This window comes from Hordeum vulgare, chromosome 1H, assembly GCF_904849725.1.
Source record: "Hordeum vulgare subsp. vulgare chromosome 1H, MorexV3_pseudomolecules_assembly, whole genome shotgun sequence".
Taxonomy (NCBI): Eukaryota; Viridiplantae; Streptophyta; class Magnoliopsida; order Poales; family Poaceae; genus Hordeum; species Hordeum vulgare.
This window is the reverse complement of record NC_058518.1, coordinates 495695237-495714888: the sequence shown is the minus strand read 5'-3', so window position 1 is coordinate 495714888 and position 19652 is coordinate 495695237. Positions and strand designations below refer to the sequence as shown.

Below are 19652 nucleotides of genomic sequence, written 5' to 3'. Positions count from 1 at the left end.
ATAAAAAGGATAGATTCGTTGGGTTGCCTCCCAACAAGCGCTTTTGTTTAACGCTCTTAGCTAGGCATTGAATGATGCTCTCACAAAAGACAAGAATTGAAGCACAACGAGAGCATCCTAAAGCATGTGAAAATCACATCTAAGTCTAACATACTTCCTATGCATAGGCATTTTGTAGGAAAACAAATTGTCAAGACAACTAATAGGTGCCATATGCAAGGAAGAAGAAATAGACGATAGCAATCTCAACATAACGAGAGGTAATTTGGTAACATGAAAGTTTCTACCAAAATAGTTTCCTCTCCCATAGCAACTACATGTGGGATCATATTCAAATTCAACAATATAGCTATCCCATAGGATATTCTTTTCATGATCCACATGCATGCAAAGTTGATGCTCTTCAAAAATAGTGGGATTATCATCAAATAAAGTCATGACTTCTCCAATCCCACTTTCAGTATTGTTGCAAATATCATATTCATCATGAGGTTTGAACAAATTTTAAAGATCATAAGAAAGATCATCACCCCAATCATGATTATTGCAACAAGTAGTGGACAAAGCAAAACTAGCATCCCCAAGCATAGGGTTTTGCATATTTTTAGCATGATTGTCACTAATGGGATTTATAGTGAAATCATTGCAATCATGCTTTTTATCCAAGGAGCCCTCGTGAATCACTTCATGAATTTCTTCCTCACAATTTTCAGATTCACGCTTCTTACGCAAAACTCCAAAGAAATAGTCAATTGCCCTCAACTCACTAGCAATTTGTTCCACACGAGTGGGTCTCTTAAAGAGACTAGCAAGTGGATGAGGATCCATATCACTAGATTTTCAGCAAGCGAAAATGCAAGCATATTGAGGGCACATGGCACACAAGCGAACAGAAAGCAAGCGAGAGAAAAGGGTGAACGAAAAAGGCAAAGGAGAAAACGGCAAATGTGAAGTGGGGGAGAGGAAAACGAGAGGTAAATGGAAACAAAAGTAAATGCAAGAGAAGAGTTTGTGAGACCTACTTGGATAGATCTTGATTTCTCCTCCCCGGCAACGGCGCGAGAAATACTTCTGATGGCTGCTGTTTATCCCTTGCAACGGCGCCAGAAATAGTTGTGGCGACGGCACCAGGAATCCTTCAGCTGCGGCTACACCTTAAGGGACTTCCTAGGCAAGTATGCAAAGGATTTCCCCCATGGCCTTGGAGCCTTGCGTTGGTGTTCCCTCAAAGCGGAAAGGGTGATGTAGCACAGCGACGTTAAGTATTTCCCTCAGTTTGAGAACCAAGGTATCAATCCGGCGGAAGAGTATCTCAAGATCCTACACAAACACAAAAAGCTTGCACCCAACGCTATGAAGGGGTTGTCAATCCATTATAGATTGTTTGCCAAGTGAGAACTGAAAGCAACAAAGTAAGAAAGCAAAGTAAAAGCGGAGTTGTAAACGATGGATGTGAATAGACCCGGGGGCCGTACTGTTTACTAGTGGCTTCTCTCATGAAAGCAAGTAGACGGTGGGTGAACAAATTACTGTCGAGCAATTGATAGAAGTGTGCAGAGTCGTGACGATATCTATGCAATGATTATTTCTATAGGCATCACGTCCGAAACAAGTAGACCGATACTTTCTGAATCTACTACTATTACTCCACACGTCGACCGCTATCCAGCATGCATCTAGTGTATTAAGTCCATAAGAACAGAGTAACGCCTTAAGCAAGATGACATGATGTAGAGGGATAATATAAAACCAATGATAAAAACCCCATCTTTTTACCCTTGATGGCAACTGCTTGATGTGTGCCTTGCTGTCCCTACTGTCACTTGGAAAGGTCACCACATGGCAGAACCCAAAACCAAGCACTTCTCCCATTGCAAGAATCATAGATCTAGTTGGCCAAACAAAACCCAAGACTCGGAGAGACTTACAAGTATATGAAATCATGCATATAAGAAATCAGCAAAGACTCAAATATATATCATAGATAATCTGATCACAAGTCCACAATTCATCGGATCTCGACAAACACACCGCCAAAGAAGATTACATCGGATAGATCTCCATGAAGATCATGGAGAACTTTGTATTGAAGATCCAAGAGAGAGAAAAAGCCATCTAGCTACTAACAACGGACCCGTAGGTCTGAAGTGAACTACTCACGAGTCATTGGAGGGGCGATGATGATGATGAAGAAGCCCTCCACCTCCAAAGTCCCCTCCGGCAGGGCGCCGGGAAGGGTCTCCAGATGAGATCTCGCGGAAACGGAAGCTTGGGACGACGGAAAAGTATTTTCGAGGCTCCCTTGATTTTTTACGCAACATTTGGGAATATATAGGCGCAAGACCTAGGTCAGGGGGCGGCCAGGGAGGCCACAAGCCTGCCCACTGCCGCCTCCCCCTGGTGGCGGAGTGGGGGCTTGTGGGCTCCCTGGAGCCCACCTGGCTTGGCCCAAAAGCCCCCTGGACTTCTTCCGTTCGGGAAAAATCATTTCGGGGTTTTTCTTCCGTTTGGACTCCGTTCCAAAATAAGATCTGAAAAGAGTCAAAAACACGGAAAAACAGGAACTGGCACTTGGCACTGAATCAATAAGTTAGTCCCAAAAATATATAAAAAGGTACTAAAAAATACAAAGAAGGCAAGATAACAGCGTGAAACCATCAAAAATTATAGATACGTTTGAGAAGTATCAGGAATCCAGGTCCCGCTATTGGATATTGACCGAGGAGTCCCTCGGGTCATGTCTACATAGTTCTCGAACCCGCAGGGTCTGCACACTTAAGGTTAGGCGATGTTTTATGTGTATTTGAGTTATATGGTTGGTTATGGAATGTTGTTCGGAGTCTCGAATGAGATCACGGACGTCACGAGGGTTTCCGGAATGGTCCGGAAATGAAGATTGATATATAGGATGACCTCATTTGATTACCGAAAGTTTTCGGCATTACCGGGAATGTACCGGGAGTGACGAATGGGTTCCGGATGTTCACCGGGGGGGGCAGCCCACCCGGGGGAAGCCCATAGGCCTTAGGGGTGCCGCACTAGCCCTTAGTGGGCTGGTGGGACAGCCCAAGAGGCCATATGCGCAGGAATCAAAGGGAAAAGGAAAAAAAAAGGGGAAGTGGGAAGGTGGAGAAGGACTCCACCTTCCAATCCTAGTTGGACTAGGATTGGAAGGGGAGGACTTCCCCCCTTGCTTCGGCCGACCCCTTGGGGCTCTGTTCAGCCTCAAGGCAGGTCCCTCCCGCTCCCTCCTATATATACTGAGGTATTAGGGCTGATTTGAGACAACTTTGCCACGGCAGCCCGACCACATACCTCCACGGTTTTTCCTCTAGACCGTATTTCTACGGAGCTCGGGCGGAGCCCTGCTGAGATAGATAACCACCAACCTCCGGAGTGCCGTCACGCTGCCGGAGAACTCATCTACCTCTCCGTCTCTCTTGCTGGATCAAGAAGACCGAGATCATCGTCGAGCTGTACGTGTGCTGAACGCGAAGGTGCCGTCCGTTCGGCACTAGATCGGAGCGGATCGTGGGACGGATTGCGGGACGGTTCGCGGGGCGGATCGAGGGACGTGAGTACGTTCCACTACATCAACCACGTTTCTTAACGCTTCCTGCTGTGCGATCTACAAGGGTACGTAGATCGGAAATCCCCTCTCGTAGATGGACATCACCTTGATAGGTCTTCGTGCACGTAGGAAATTTTTTGTTTCCCATGCGACGTTCCCCAACAGGGTGTGCCGACGGCGAAGGGAGGTGTTGGCGGTGGGAACCACCGGCGACGGTGGCTAGGTCACTCCCGGGTTGCCCGCTCGGCAGACGAATTAGAGAAGGACCGAAGCCCAAAACACCAACTCGAAGATGAATCACCGCTATCCGTGTGGGCACCGCCCATGCAATGACTAAATAATTATAACCTAAACTACTAGCGGAGTCTAGGAACCAACCACCGGAGAGGGTAGGTGAATCCACATGATGGCCATTGGAGCTTGGGTGAACTTTTCTATACGCGCCTACATTACACATCTGTATATTCTAACTTTATGCCAAAGAAATGCAGCCAACCATGATGAATTGCATCTTTCTACTTTGTATCATTAGATAAAAGATTACAACTAGCATAAAACCGAAGCTTCCAACCTACTTCCAAGTTGATGGGTTGCAACCTTCTATCGTGTTCTACTACCAAACATACAAAATAAAGCATTCAACTTACTGACTTGCAATGTTTCTACTGCCAAATATAAACTTAGCTATTCGGGGAAGTAAATTTTTTGTACTTGAAACTGTAAGCTTCTAATTAGCTTGCATTATCTATAGTATAAAAATGGTTTACTTCTAACAAAAGCGCTTTCCATAGAAATATGTAGTTTTATTTCTTAACTATGATTGTAACATAGACAAGAAAAAAATACACTTAGCATGCACTTAGATGGAGAGAGGGTGACTGTATTATGATTAGCTATTTGTTAGGGTCAGTATGATGAACCAATGTTGTGTCTGGTTGGAATAAATGAGAATGTGATGTGTTCGAACGAAGGAGAATGGGATGAACCATGCTTAATTAACAAAAACATACCTTTCAACTTCAATGGTAAGGAAACATTAACCTTTAATAAAGTAACATTTTCCATGAAACTGACTCCATCAACACAATATGGAAATTACCTCCGTACATTTGCTTTTTAGGTATATCTCTAGACATTTGCCAAATATCACAATTATAGAAGGATGGTGACCCGAGCTAACAAGAAAACTAACTCGCACTATCAAGCATATTGGGGAAGTATTTTAAAATTTGGCTCACCAATTTTGAACCTTATCTATGAGGCTATGACCAAATAGAGGATTGTGTCAAAAGTGTTTATCGCTCCAATCTCCAACCCTCGTCTGTTGCATGATAAGAAGATGCATACAACGTCTTGATAGCCTTAGTGTGAAGGCCGACATGCTCTTCCGAGCCTACCTGGGTAATATTCCTCAATAGTTGTTCAAAATGTATACACCATCTCCCTTAGTAATCTAACCAAATAGAGAGAGATAAGAGAAATATTAAATCGACCTAACTCATCAAGCATTGTCGTTGAAAGTAAATACACCAAGGCATACAAGGTGTTGATCACCTAGTTTTAATGACTTGCACAAATATATCATAATCATCCTATTGAGTATATTTAATAAAATGTTTCCCACTGACCATAAATGTGTCCTACTTTTAGTAGGGTCATCTAAGGAAGATAAGTGTGAAGGGAAAATGATGAAACAATTGTTGATGTCGCTTTAGAGATAATGAGCACCATGACATTTCGAACAAAAGAGAAAGTTTCACGATTGAGACTAGCAGAAAAAATATGGGAAAACACATGGCACAAGGGCATCATATACCCCGATAAAAGTTTTGGTTTTCATTGATTGGACACACAACTACATAAAATAACTTTATATAATGAAAGCCATTGCCGAGGACTACAGACTTGTCCCTTTTTTCGAGGAAATGGGCAACATCATTCATTCATATTCCAAATTGTTCAGTACACACAATGGTCCTCATAATTTCAGGAGCCTCCTTATATCAACCGGGCCCAACATCATGTTATATTGATTTTGCTAGAACATGTGCTGGCACATTACACACTTAGTTTACATGAGTAAACTTACAAGTTGAGAAGTTTGAGTCCCTATTTTATATATCAAACACAATAGCACCTATATGAGATTTATCAGCCATGTTACTATTTACTTTGGTAGCCAAGGTGAAACAATCACATGCCACCACAATATTTTGGAACCCAGCGTACTCCACAAATAGGAGCGCATGACGCATTGCAACCCAGTTCTGGATTTTCAACTCGGTCCGCGCATCATCTTCAAGCAGCTAATACCATGCCCAAGTGATTTCGAATTAAAACACCAATACCCATGCGTTTGGATTCACAGAAGATTGCAAGATCTATATTGATTAGAACCAACCCTTCCGACTGCGAAGATCATTTTGGCATTGATGCTAGGTTCTCACACCCGTTGGAGACGGCCGATCTTTAAATTGTTCATCAATATGAAGTTAATGTATGCTTTAATTTTCACCAACAATATCAGGAATGTTGTCTCCATTTCTTACAATCTTCTTGTTCTCTCATGATATATTACAAGTGCTCGCACGATAGAGCGAAAATCTGAAGCATCAAAAATCCATTCCAGTAATCATTGCTTAACATAGATAAAATTCTTAATTTTTCATGTATCACACTTGTCCTTTTTCTTGTTGTAGAATCTAAATCTGACATCACATGACACTCAACTATCTACTCAACCAAGCAGGCGCCAATAACCATCTTGTCTATAAAGGTCCTCATGGATAATTGGAACACAAAGGTTTCGTGGTGTAGTTGGTTATCACGTCAGTCTAACACACTGAAGGTCTCCGGTTCAAACCCGGGCGAAGCCAATCTTTTATTGTTTTTTTGGGCAATTTCCCATCGTGTAAAGAAAGAAAAAAGGAAAATAAAAAAGAATGCTGGCCCATACAGGTCTCGAACCTGTGACCTTCGCGTTATTAGCACGACGCTCTAACCAGCTGAGCTAATAGGCCTTTGGTCCGGTAGCTGTCGTAGAATTTTAACATATATATTATATATGTAGAATTCACGACGCACCATCCAGCACCTCGCCGCGACCCGGACGCCTCGGTGGCTACGCAGGCTCCGCTCCACCGTTGAAGACGACAGACAGATAGATTCAGCGTTGACAGTTTCAGTTTGTCGATGCTTTCGCGATTCGTCGTGTATGGCTCTCAGTCAAACCCTAATCATGTGTATGTTGGGGGGTGCTCCCTTGTTGGTTTTATCACCCTGGTTTGCATCAAGAATTTATCTCGTTGTGCTCCTCTGTCTGTCTGTTGTTCAATGCAGAAGGCAGTTGTGAAGAAGAACCTCCAATCTTGGTTGCAGCCGGCGAGAAAAAAGTGACTATTGTAAAATCTTCATCCACTTTTCCTGACTGTTGGTTGCAGCCCGCAGAAGGAGTACTTTACATCCTTTGTTCACCGCAGCATTTATTTTTTTGGTAAATCATGCGGCATGTTGATTTGAACTCTCCGCATTGCCAGCACAGTAAACAAGTTCATCAGTTCAGCGGTCTGTTCTTTTTGCCATAAACCGCATATATTCATCACTTGCTCGTCTTCATGTGCGAGAGTGCAAAACGCGGCCCCATCCTAGTTTAGTTTTGTAATAACATCACTCGTTTTTTCTTATTCTTGTTCTTTTCGTCTACAGCATCTACTCGTATTGTTGCTCACTTCAAATTCATCCTGAACAGTCAGTCCTGCGTGACCATAGAAATGCAGAAATGGGCAGAACAAAGTCAATTGAGGAGGAACTCTTTGGTCTTTGCCAATCTTTCCAAACCCATGTTAAGCCGGTAGCAGCAAAGAGCAAACCCAGGTTAGGGCCATTTGACCATTCAAGGTTCGAGCATATGTTCCTCTTTTTGTCCGGCTGCTAGCTAGCACGTGACACCGACCAACTTAATTGGAAAGAAAAGACTTTCAAAGAAGGAGGGAGGAATAACCCCATGATCTCCCAATCATTATCCCGGTATGTCTAATCCGTACTGATCCCAGAAAGGGACTGCTTAAACTTTATATGAGGAATGTTTTCTTCCAGCCCATTTGACAACCAGAATCACAAAAAAGGAAAATGGTTTGAGATGTTACATTTTTAGCTTAGCTTTGCACTTACAACATCTATACCGAACCTTGCAAATCCGGTCCCTTAAACGCCCGCGGACACATCCGAACACTTACCGAGTGCGTCTTATTTGTTGCTTTCCACATCTGCGCCCCTCATATCCGAACTTTCAAAACCATACAACCAATGCAACACTACGTAAAAGTAGACCAACACACAGTTCATCGGATTGGCAGAACAAAAGGAGCATAGTTTATTGGATTCATCGGCAAATCCTAAATATGAACTAGCTAAACATAAATAAAATATGAACGGAGACGGGACAATCACCACTTCCTCGTCGGCCCTTTGCCCTTCCGGCCGCCGGCGCAGCTTTAGGAGTCGACGGTTGGTGGGGAATCGACCGAGTCGTCGGACAAGGAGTTGTGGTCGTCATCATCATTGTCAGAGAGGATGATGAGCCCTTTTAGCCGCCGGACCTCCCTCTCCTGCTCCCGCTTGAGCTTGGCAAGCCGAGCCGCCTGGCGCTCGGGCTACTCAATGGCAATCCGCAGTGCCTTCGCGTTCTTCCACCGGAGCTGCCACGCGTCCGTCTCCACGGTCGTAAGCGACCGACGGTAGACCCATTCGAGGAGTCGCACATCCTCATAGGGCTCCGCCTCCATCCCGCGGCGGCGGCGTACGGATTGTTTCGCCTCCGACCTCTCCCAACGGTGCGCATCTCTGATTATGGCGTGCGTGTCCGGGCCGGCGCGGCGGGGACAAACACCCACCGCTGCCCACGTGGGGGAGCAACAGTCGGCGGGGCCAGGGGACGGCACAGGGGAGGCCCGAGTTGTGCAGGCCGCTTGCCGGAGCTATGCACGGACCGGAAGGGGCCAGCGCCGGCGTTCGAGCTGCGTCGGAGGGGAAGCGGCGAGGTTGTCGATCCGGAGCTTCCCCCGGTCTTCACCTTGGACCGCTCCAAGGCAATGCGGAGGGCAAGCTCATACTCTGGATCCAGGCCGTCGTCGAAACGGCTGCGGGAGCTCGACATTTCGCCGGATTCGATCGGATTCGGCGCGGGAAGATGAGAGGACAGAGCGAGAGAGGAGAGCGGGTGAGCTAGGGTTTCGGAGCAATGAGCCGGATACAACTTTTTGTGGGACAACCATGGGGTCGTGGGTGTGTCGGGCCTGTCAGGCGGGCATGCTCAGGCTCCACATATCCGCCACATATTTGGGCTAGATATGAGGGGTGTCGGTCAACCCGGGCATTTGAGGCCCGTTTAAGGCCAGTCTGCATCATCTTTTAATGACCGGACACTGACCAGACGGACGACCCGAACGTTTGAGACGAACATATGGGGTCCGGTTGTAGATGTTTTTAGACCCTCTTAGTGCTTCACCTTATATCACTAGTAGAAAAACTACTTTATGTGAGATACATTAGTCCCGGTTTGTAAATGGACCGGCACTAATGTGACCATTAGTGCCGGTTCCAACGGCTAGGGGGGGCAGTCATCATTAGTCCCGGTTCGTGTTGAACCTCTAGTATCGGTTCGTGTCACGAACCGGTACTAAAGGGGTGGTGACAGACTGGTATCAGGCTGGGGCCCCACTAGAACCTTTAGTCCCGGTTTGTGGCACAAACCGGTTCTAGAAGCTCACATTTAATCCCGGTTTGTGTCTTCAATCGGGATTAAAGGTTTTCCTATATAAACCCTTCGTCCAACCCACGTTCGAGCTATCTGTTCTTCCCCTTTCCTCTCCTCTCCGTTCTTCCCCAAAGCTCGAGCTCATGCTTCATTTTGCCCAAAATTTGTCAAGATTTGAAGGCCCCCCATCCATCCAAGTGATCACAAAGGTTAGCAACTTTGTCCTTTTATCTCTCATTGCTAGATTAGCTCTTGCAATGCTCTATAAGTATTGTGATTTGTGGGTTTTACTTTGGGAGTAATTATATGTGGTAGTTTATTTGATTTATATGCAATTTGAGCTCAAATTAACTCTTAGTTTGTATATGTAGGTGTGGTTTACTTAGTGCCTTCCCGTCCCCGTCCTAACCACCGTCGATCGCCCGCACTGTCCCGTCGCCGGCACCACCTTAGCGAGCCTCTTGTTCTTATTATCTTTTTTATAAAAAGAAAATCATGTTTGTGTGATTTAGATGTATAGTTACTTGTATAATTTTTATACCCGTTCGTTGTTTGTTATACATAGTGGCATGGTTTTGATATCCGTTCCTATTGGCCCTCGTTCGGTTTATGGTTCGGATGTGACATATTCTCTTTTATAACTATTTAATTCTAGTTACCATCTCTTTAGTTAAGTAGTACTAGCTAGCTACCATCTCTTTAATTCTAGTTTCAGTACCATAATCATGTTTGATTAATTATTACCTGATTGAATTCTATTCTCGTAAAGTGCGCGAGGCAGGCGTAGGGGAATAATTTATGTTCATACTACGTTTGCGAGAACATTCGCATGATGACGTCCCAAAGGTCAAAAAGTGATAGACAACTTTGGATACGTTTGCTAGAATACTATTCCAATTCTTTTTTATCATGATCCAATATATATACACACAACTAATATATTCATGTCGACCTGCTTTTTTAATAAAGATGCAAGACATGTGGGATCAGCTCCTACCAACGGATCGCGTACGAGCAATTCAAGAGGAAATAACGAGATTTTTGCTCGACCAGGTCATAGATCCCAAAGGAGAATACCATTACAAGTTGTAATGCCTCCATCTAATGATCTGCAAATTATAAGAAAAATTGTATATATATATGTGTATGTGTGAATGATCGTGCGAGAAATTCGATGATATATATATGATCGGTTCTATAAGAATTTTTTTTATATGTGCATAACGTGTACAATATGCAGTAGCGTAAAATATGTTTGAAATAAAAAAAATGAAAAACAAAAAAGAAAAAAGAAAAATAAACCATAAACCCCAAACCCTAAACCTTTTAGTCCCGATTGGTGTAACCAACCGGGACTAAAGACCCCCAGCCCCAGCGCGGGCTCGTGCCACGTGGTGGACATTTGATCCCGGTTCATGACGAACCGGTACTAAAGGGGAAGGGGGCTTTAGTCCCCACCCTTTAGTGCCGGTTGCAGAACCGACAGTAAAGGTCCTTAGAAATCGGAACTATATTCTACGCTAGTGTATATGTGCTAAGTCTATCATGTAAACGAAAATGGAATTTTACTACTACTCTAATCTACGTCTTGATTACTTGGAAGTAAAATTATCACTCATCGATGACGTGACACCTTATACAGCACGCAGCGTGATAGTGTGTCAGATCGTGGGCATAATATACTACCCCTCTGCGCTTCCTGAAATCTAAGTTTAACCATTAATTTAACCAACAAGACTGATTGTGATGGAAATAAAAATTATCTTACTGAATTTGTATGTCGATACGAATTGAGTGGTATAAATTTTTTTCTGTCGCAATCGGTTTTGTTGGTTAAATTTGAATTTCAGAAAATACAGCCGTACTACATTGTGAAACGGAGGGAGTACTCCCTCTGTTCACAAATGTGCAATGTTTTTGAATATTTAATTATGAATTGCATATGTACTAAAATTAGTTAACAAACATACTAATTATTTTATATAAGTTTGATTTTTATAAAAACTAAAAGATTTTATAATATTCATGTTTTGAAATATAAGTCTTTGTAGAGATTCTATAATAGAGTACATATGAAGCAAAACAAATAATTCTACATTCTAAAATATGTATGTGTATATATATCTGCATATGTATGTAGTTCGTAGTAGAATGGATTAATTTGGTGAGGTTGATGATGTGTAATGAAGTGGCTTCGGTCTTTTTCCTGATTTCCTCATCATGAGACGTCATTGAGCCGATGGCTTCGTCTGTTTGCCGTTCTTTCACAGGTAGGCCTTGTGCTTTCTTGTGTGTCTGCCGGTTGTCGCCTCTCGTGGTGTAGTCGGCACGTTAGACGAATTTTTGTTGGTATAAGGTTGGTGGCCCGACGGCGGCAAGTTTGGTGTTTTCCCCTGCAACATTGGTGGGATGGAGTGGATCTAGATTCAGGTTGGTGTGGGAAACGTCCTCGATCGACACGCCACATCGTTAAGCGTCTGTTTTGTAGGTTTGATCTTTGGCTTACAACGCCTATAAAGCTATGACGCTGGCCTGGATTTTGGTTTGCTGGTGCTCGGCCTTTTCCTTCAGTGTGCGTCCTGGCAACGCTGACGGTGGATGGTGGTTTTGGATTTGATTGTTTGCAGAGATCCCGATGGACTTACTTGTAAAAAAGTTTTAGGAATTCTTCCTGCAAAGTTTTCTGGACAAATGTCATGTCTTGGTCTTTCTGATTGTTTTCGCATGTATGTATGTATTTAGTATTATGTTTTTTTATTAATACAATGTGTCCAGTTTAGGAAAACTTTATTTAAAGGCCAGTCTAGCTGATGCGCGTCGTACTTCACATGATAGAAATTTATTAACTTTTTTTAATGTTGGGTCTTGTGAAAGATTATTACATTCTTCGTCACGGTTTAGAAGACGTGTTTGTTAATTCTCTGAAATATGTGGTTACTGATTGGTTATGAGATTGGCTCGAAAACAACATTCACATATGCATGCAGATAATAATAGTACAGCGGAGTAGTAATTACTCCCTCAGTTCCTAAATATAAGTCTTTGTAGAGATTTCACTAGTGAACTACATACGGATGTATATAGACATATTTTAGAGTATAGATTCAGTCATTTTGCTACGTATGTAGACCCTTAGTGAAATCGCTTAAAAGACTTATATTTAGGAACGGGGGAGTAGATACTACGAGTAAATGCAATGCACCCTAAATCTTATCTATTGTGAAAACGCACGTAAATTTAATCATGCTTTTTAAATCGTGCCGAAAGGGGCATGTACTCTTCTGTCAACTAATATAAAAATGTTTAGATCAACACTGGCTGTTGCTGTGTTTTTCTATTGAATCTCAATCTGGCATGCAGTTGGTGTGTCTAGGAACCCGAGGAATGATGACAAGAATACGCAATGATAAACCCGGCGAGTGAACACATGTAGATTAACGTGCTGGCACAATGGTTTCATGGTGCGCCAGGTTATCATGTCAGTAAACCCAAGTTCATGCCGATCTAGGGACAAATGGGGGCCCTGCATTACATTCTACCGAAAACCGATGCTCCACAAACAGCGTGATCAATGATCCAACAGGTTTGGATCCTTTAAAATCACTGCCGTCCATAACGCGTCTCCGATTTCCTTCTTCTTTCCTTTACAGTCTTCCTTATTTTCACAAATATAGACCAGTTTCCGAAGAGAGTTCAAAGACGGACAGACAGGAAGAAACCAGACGAATGGCCCGTTCGAGTTGATTATCGAAGGAATAGAAAAAGTTAGCGGTCGGATTTGCCTGTCACATCACATCACATGCATGCATACTGCAACAAGTAGTACTCCTTTCGTTCCAAAATATAAGACCTTTTAGATATTTCACTAGGAGACTACATACGAAGCAAAATGAGTGAATCTATACTCTAAAATATGTCTATGTACATCCGTATGTAGTTTATAGTACAATCTCTAAAAGGTCTTATATTTAGGAACGGAGGGAGTACTATGGATAATTTTTCTGTTTTGACCTTTAGGCTAAGGAATTCATTTGTTGTGGCCCCTTTTCTCCATAAAGTCGAAGAACTTGCTGCTAGTTTTAATTCCTTTGTAATTTAACATGTTGCTAGATTAGCAAACGGTCCAACACATTTGTGTGCACAACGGGCATGTAATGCGACTGTAACCGAGAGCTGGCTCTCTGAAACTTCAAGTTTTCTGGTTAGCACCCTTATGGCTGACTATCCAGCAAACACCTTCGTTTGAATAAAGCTCTACGTTCATTGCAAAAAAATAATCATCGGCTTGCTTGGTAATAGTAAGCAATCAACAAATATTGCAGTCAATCGTAAAGGCAAACCCAACTTTAATCACATAAGTAACAGAACTAAATAAATATAAATAACATGTCTCGTGACCTTACATTTTTCTTCCAAAATGAGTACATATACCGATAAAATTTAGTTGTTCACACTTGAAATCAATTCATGCATGAAGTTGAAATGAACCTTGCAAGACTCGCTACAAAAATATAAATAGTTGTGTCGCTCGTCCTTATGTTCGGAGGCATATTCCTTCCTTTTATGTCCCCTATGTCCGATTGCGCCGTTCGTCGGAGAGGCAAAGGGGGTGCTTCAACCGAAGGGGAAGGGGGGCATCCCCTTCCGTGAAGCGCACATCAGGGTTGGCTTTTGGGGCGAGGGGATGACGATGGCCCACGAAAGAAAAATACAGCCACCCACGATGAGGAAAACACAGCTTCTAACTGTGATGATGAGCTACAAAGATGAACTATGTGAGGCTAGTGTCGCGCAAGACCACCAGACAAATCATATGCTGCTTGACATTGTCACCATCGGGCCTAGTTTGCCGCAATTCCGACTTCACAACAACAAAGAAGCCAAGAAAATAACATAGGCATGCTAAAGAAGAGACCGGATCACGACCATTGTCGCGCCTTTAGCATTGTTCACCCTCGTCATCATTGCCATAGAAGCCTCGAAACAAACACTTCCGCCTTTCACCATCCTCACGCAATTCTGGTCCCTCCAGCCGATCACCACTCCAAGAACGATTCCCCGAGGGGGAGCATGACACTCGAGCATTACCATCGTCGAATCTCAAAGAGCTTTAGGATTTCATGTAGAGTGGACCAGCTACAAGGCAAGAACAACGTCTCAAGGGCGTTCCAAGAAGAAAGCTCGGGTGTCGCCATCACCGCCTCATCCAACGGCCAAAAGCAAAGTTTGCGCCTGACGATGTGCCACTCTCCGCACTATGATTGCTTAGACGCAACATTGGATCCCATATGTGGCACGGGAAAAATATGGCAATATGTATTGGAAGACAATTCACAAGCACTATCATGAACACATACAATATGTGGAGCCGCATCCTATCTCGAGCAACCGTACCATGACATATCTCCAACATCGATGAGGATCATTCAAGGGAAAGTGAACAAATATGTCGGCTGCTATGCACAAGCGATTGGCCGTCATCAAATTGGGATGGAAGTGTCCACTCACGTAAGCATAATCACTTTATTTTGTCATCATTTGAATTATTAGTTTATTACACTCTCATCATTATACATACATTATTTGGTAGATGGTGGTGATGATCACTATGTATCAAGAAATGAAAGAAAAAGCCATTCGATTTTAGCCATGGTTGGATGCTATTGAATGACAAACCGACAACTAGTTGTTGATCTCAAGGCAGACGAGAGGAAAAATGATGGCTAAAACTCCCATCAATCAATTGGGATAGACAAAAAAGAGAAAGAAGTTCCGATGAGATGCTCTTAGTGGAACTGCCCTAGACAAACGCGATGAACTACTGGTTTATTGTGAAGAAATACTTGGCTTTTGTTTAAAATGCGCCATCAACTCGTCCTCTAGCCAAAATTTTCCTTTTTTTGCTCCCTGCACCTGCCGATGGCGTGGGAGGCGGTGGCGGAGGGGGAGGAGCCCCTTACACCTGGAGGCGTTGGCGTTGGCGGTGACGGAGGGGGGAGGAGCCCGTACACCTGGAGGCGTTGGCGGTGGTGTTGGCGGAGGGGGAGGGGAGGAGTCCCTGGGTCTGGAGCCGGTGGCGGAGGGGGGCGGCGTGGAGGCAGTGGCGACGGTGGGGGAGGATCACCTGGACCCGGAGACGGAGGCAGGGGCAATCGAAGAATGTCGTCGTTCCCCATCGACTGCCTTATGCCGGATGTCAAGTTGACGGGATGACCCGTCCTATCGACGAGTGCAGCCATTTTCCCATGATTGGGTGCACATGTACTTTCCCCAACTTTTTTGTCTCCATTCCGCCTAGGGCCAATCCAAACAGAATTTTGTCCACCGCAAATTAAAATTAATGCAATTTATACTAAAATTTTACACTTACACATATATTGTACTCCCTCTATAAACTAATATAAGAGCGTTTAGATGACTAGAGTAGTGATCTAAACACTCTTATATTAATTTATGGAGGGAGTATTTGTCCTGCTAAAATCTTAACTAGTAAATTTACTTGGTGAACATAATTAATAATGCAACATTGTGCTAGATATCACTATGTTGTTCTCTGTTATACAATTATTGCGAAATATATATCCTTGGGTTGTGCTAAATTCAAACTGTATTTGTAACAAAAATCTACATTTAAATTTTTGAAAATTATATAGTGTGAATGTGTGTTCGTGTATGCTTTAATAATCTTATAAATATCACTATATGAATCTATGAAACATATGCTCAAACAAATATCTCGATGTAGGTTTCTAGCGTATGATTAGAGAATCACATTTCTAGAAATTTCAAGGCCTCATTAGACAGATTGTTTTCTGTACGCCACTAGATCAAATATATATGATCCATGCCCGCCATTCTCACATGATGTCTTTCCGGAGAGCAATAACCTCATCACCACGGGTCGGTTTCTCCATGATGGCATCTCTAACAAGCAAGTATTCATGAATTTGTACTTTCATTTGTTGATCCCTTCCTCAATTTCTCGAGTTGATGCCGCTAACATCTCTTCCCTGTCTCACACGGTGCTGTCATCATCCCTGCTGGCGCTGGCGAAGCCTCCCCCCCCCCCCCCCCCCCCCTCTCAGCAGTTTGGTACATTCCGTAAAGCTAGCTAGCAAATCGATTTGCTGGGAGGATATTATACGTGCAAAGCTAGCTAGCAAATCGATTTTCTGGTGCAACATCACCTATGTAGTGTTTTGATTTGAACATCAGCTCTATGACTACATCCATAGCAATTTGATTTCTGGATCATCCTCTCAGTTCTCAATTTTATCTCTTCCCATTCATCACACCGCCGCCCGGTTTTATCGGATTGTCAACCGCCGCCCGGCCACCGTGTCAGCTGCTGCATTTGCATGGAACTTCTTGTGCTGCTGCGTGACACCGCCAAAGTGACCAGCCGACAACCGCAACTGAGCCCAACTGCCAAGGAACGCAAGGAGCAAGATTATGTTCAATTGACATGTAATTTTGTACGAATCGGACCTGCTTCCAAGTGTCACTCTCCGCCACTGCCAGCTGGCAGGTGTCCCAAGCATCCAGATGTGTATTCCCTTCCCCCGGATGCCTTGTCACTAGTAGCAAATGGCCCATTTGTCCCGGTTCTAGAGGCGCATTAGCCCGGTTCTGGAACCGGGACTAAAGGGTCGGGATTAAAGCCCATAACCTTTAGTCCCGGTTCCCTTACTAACCGGGACCGAAGGGTCTTCATGTGGCCTTTGCGGGTAGCCCGGGCAGGAGGTTTTTTAGTGTCGGTTGGTCACACCAACCGGGACAACATGGCATCCACACGTCAGCCTCTCGCCGGAGCTCGGGTTTTTTTTAGTGTGTGTGTGGGGGGGGAGGGGGGGGGGGTGGGTTTGGAGCGTTAATTTAGTGGTTTCATATCGTGTTAGCTAGCTAATAGAGAGAAGTGTCCTCTCTTTCTCCATGCTTGGTCGAACAACAAGTTTTCGTATATCTATCCGACGCTATTACATATATACAGTATAACATCTTTTACAATTAATCCAAAACATCATTTAATTAAGATACAATGACAAATCCACATGACATTCTCCGTCTTGAGGTATGACGTGGTCAACAAAGAATCCCGCCAATTCCTCTTGAATTGCTCGTATGCGATCATATGGTAGGAGTTCATCCCGCATCTGCGAGATCTAATTTAAAGAAGGGGGGGTCAATACATGCATATATATGAATAAAACTCAACACAATTGTGAATATTATTTACGTATTTGCAATTGTTTCTCAGAGAAGACCCGCTTAGAGGTCGAGTGGTGAATGAACACATACGTAGTATGCACATAAAACAATGCCTTCTTTCTGGTACATACACTTTACGAGAATAACATATGTATGAATAAAACTCAACACAATTGTGAATATTATTTACGTACTTGCAATTGTTTCTCAGAGAAGACCCGCTCAGAGGTCGAGTGGCGAATGAACTCACATACGTAGTATGCACATAAAACAGTGCCTTCTTTCTGGTGCATACACTTTACGAGAATAGAGTTCAAGCAAACTGATAAGCAAGCATGGTAATGGTATATTGATGAAAATTTGAATCAAATAGAGATGCGCGGAACTAGCTAGTACTACTTACTTTGGGGTGCGTAAATCGCAACTCTTTGTTTAGACCGGGAACCTTATTGACGAACTTCGTCCAAACCCTGCGAGGCAAAGAAAATGATTACTTGATATCAGGAAATTAACGAAAGTTGCATGCCGATATGGTCTCGGTATATTGACTGAACTTACTTCTTAAGCATTGCGGTAATGTCCTCATAATCCTTTTTGGCTTTACGTCTCGAGTCTAAGACATTTACTAGTGCCCTGCCAACGTCAATGGATAGCAAAATAAAGTGGTCTCTGCGCATGCATATATAACTCATCAATTGCATTACTTAATTAACCTCGAGTTTATAGAGAAGACAACAACACTCACTTGAATTTGTAAGGAAATATTATTCCCCCTTTTGATGTATAAGGAACGAGTTTAGCAAGTCCTTCTCGGTCTCTTTGATTGAGTTTCGTACCGTCAATTCATTTACAGCATCAGGGCTAATGAACCCAACGTCGACGATTCTTGCTTTTTTTAATTCGATGATCTTCAATCTGCATAATATATATAGTGAGGATAATTATATATACATGCAATGAACGAGCTGAGCTAGAAACTTAACTATAGAAGTAATACTTACAGACATTAGGAAGTCATGAGTTGTTTGTCGAGGGCCAGTTGATTGTATAACTGACATAACTCCTAAAACTAAATAGTAATCATGGGAAGTCCAATGAATTCATACTCTGGTTTCACTGCCACATACATAGCGTTTTCCCAGACTCCCTGCGGGTTTTCATGTACCACTCATGCAATCTGTGCATCATCGTTGTTAGAGCAGGATGGACAGGTTTGACGAGATGCTTCCCGTGCACGTATTTATATTGTTCTTTTGTTACATCATCCCCCAAGTAATCATCATGATTGGTACCGGGCACCATCTCCGGATGATTAGCAACGACGATATCGAGCTCGAGAATTGTTTTCCCACTTGTTCGTTCTGCTAACCTTGCATCACTAGAAGTAGTTCCCGACCGCACCACTTGTGTATATGTCTTTTTAAGAATGCGGTCATAGTTGGAATCCGGCGGAGGCGTTGGTGGATGCTGCAGTTGATTGATAGTGCGCTCCACTTTCACAGGATCTAGCTTCTCCTTCGGAGGTGGAGTTTTCTTTGCAAAATGAGCCCTCAATTCGACACGAATATGTCTTCGTTTTCCTCCTTGGTCCTATCATATGGTAAGTTTTCCAGAGGCTTGAGAGATGGACCGAATCTGATTTGCCTCCCTCCTCTGCTTCTACTGCTAGCCGTTGGAGAGAAGGAATCATCTCTCTTCCGCTTGAGAGAAGGAGGCGGACTGCTCTGACGCGCCGGACGAGCCGGAGCGACGGCGTTTGTCTTCCGACGTTGCCTACGAGGTGGAGGAGGAGGCAGACTGCTCTGACGCGCCGGAGTAGGCGAAGGAGGAGGCGAAGTACCCTCACGCGTCGGAGGAGCTGGAGAAGGAGGCGGAGTGCCAGTGATCTTGTTTGTCTCTGACATTTTCCTACTCTTCTCCGATGACTTGTAGGCCACAAATGCGGGCCAGTGATCTCTTATCTTCTTAAATCGGTCGATGAATTCTGGAGTCTTCCCTTTGTCGACAAACATTGATTTCAAATCATTCTTCCAGTTCCCGAATAGATGTGCCATCTTCTTAAGAGCACACGCCTTGACAAGTGGCTCTATAACTAGCTTATTCGGATCTTCCTCTGGC

At 43.6% G+C, this 19652-nt stretch overlaps 2 non-coding genes across 2 annotated transcripts; one reads left to right on the top strand and one right to left on the bottom strand.

Moving 5' to 3' along the window:
- Nucleotides 1-6373: 6373 nt before the first annotated feature.
- Nucleotides 6374-6447, top strand: TRNAV-AAC. Its single transcript has one exon. It is a non-coding gene; the product is annotated as a tRNA-Val (tRNA).
- Nucleotides 6448-6517: 70 nt separating this feature from the next.
- TRNAI-AAU lies at nucleotides 6518-6591 on the bottom strand. Its single transcript has one exon. It is a non-coding gene; the product is annotated as a tRNA-Ile (tRNA).
- Between the last annotated feature and the right edge of the window lie 13061 nt (nucleotides 6592-19652).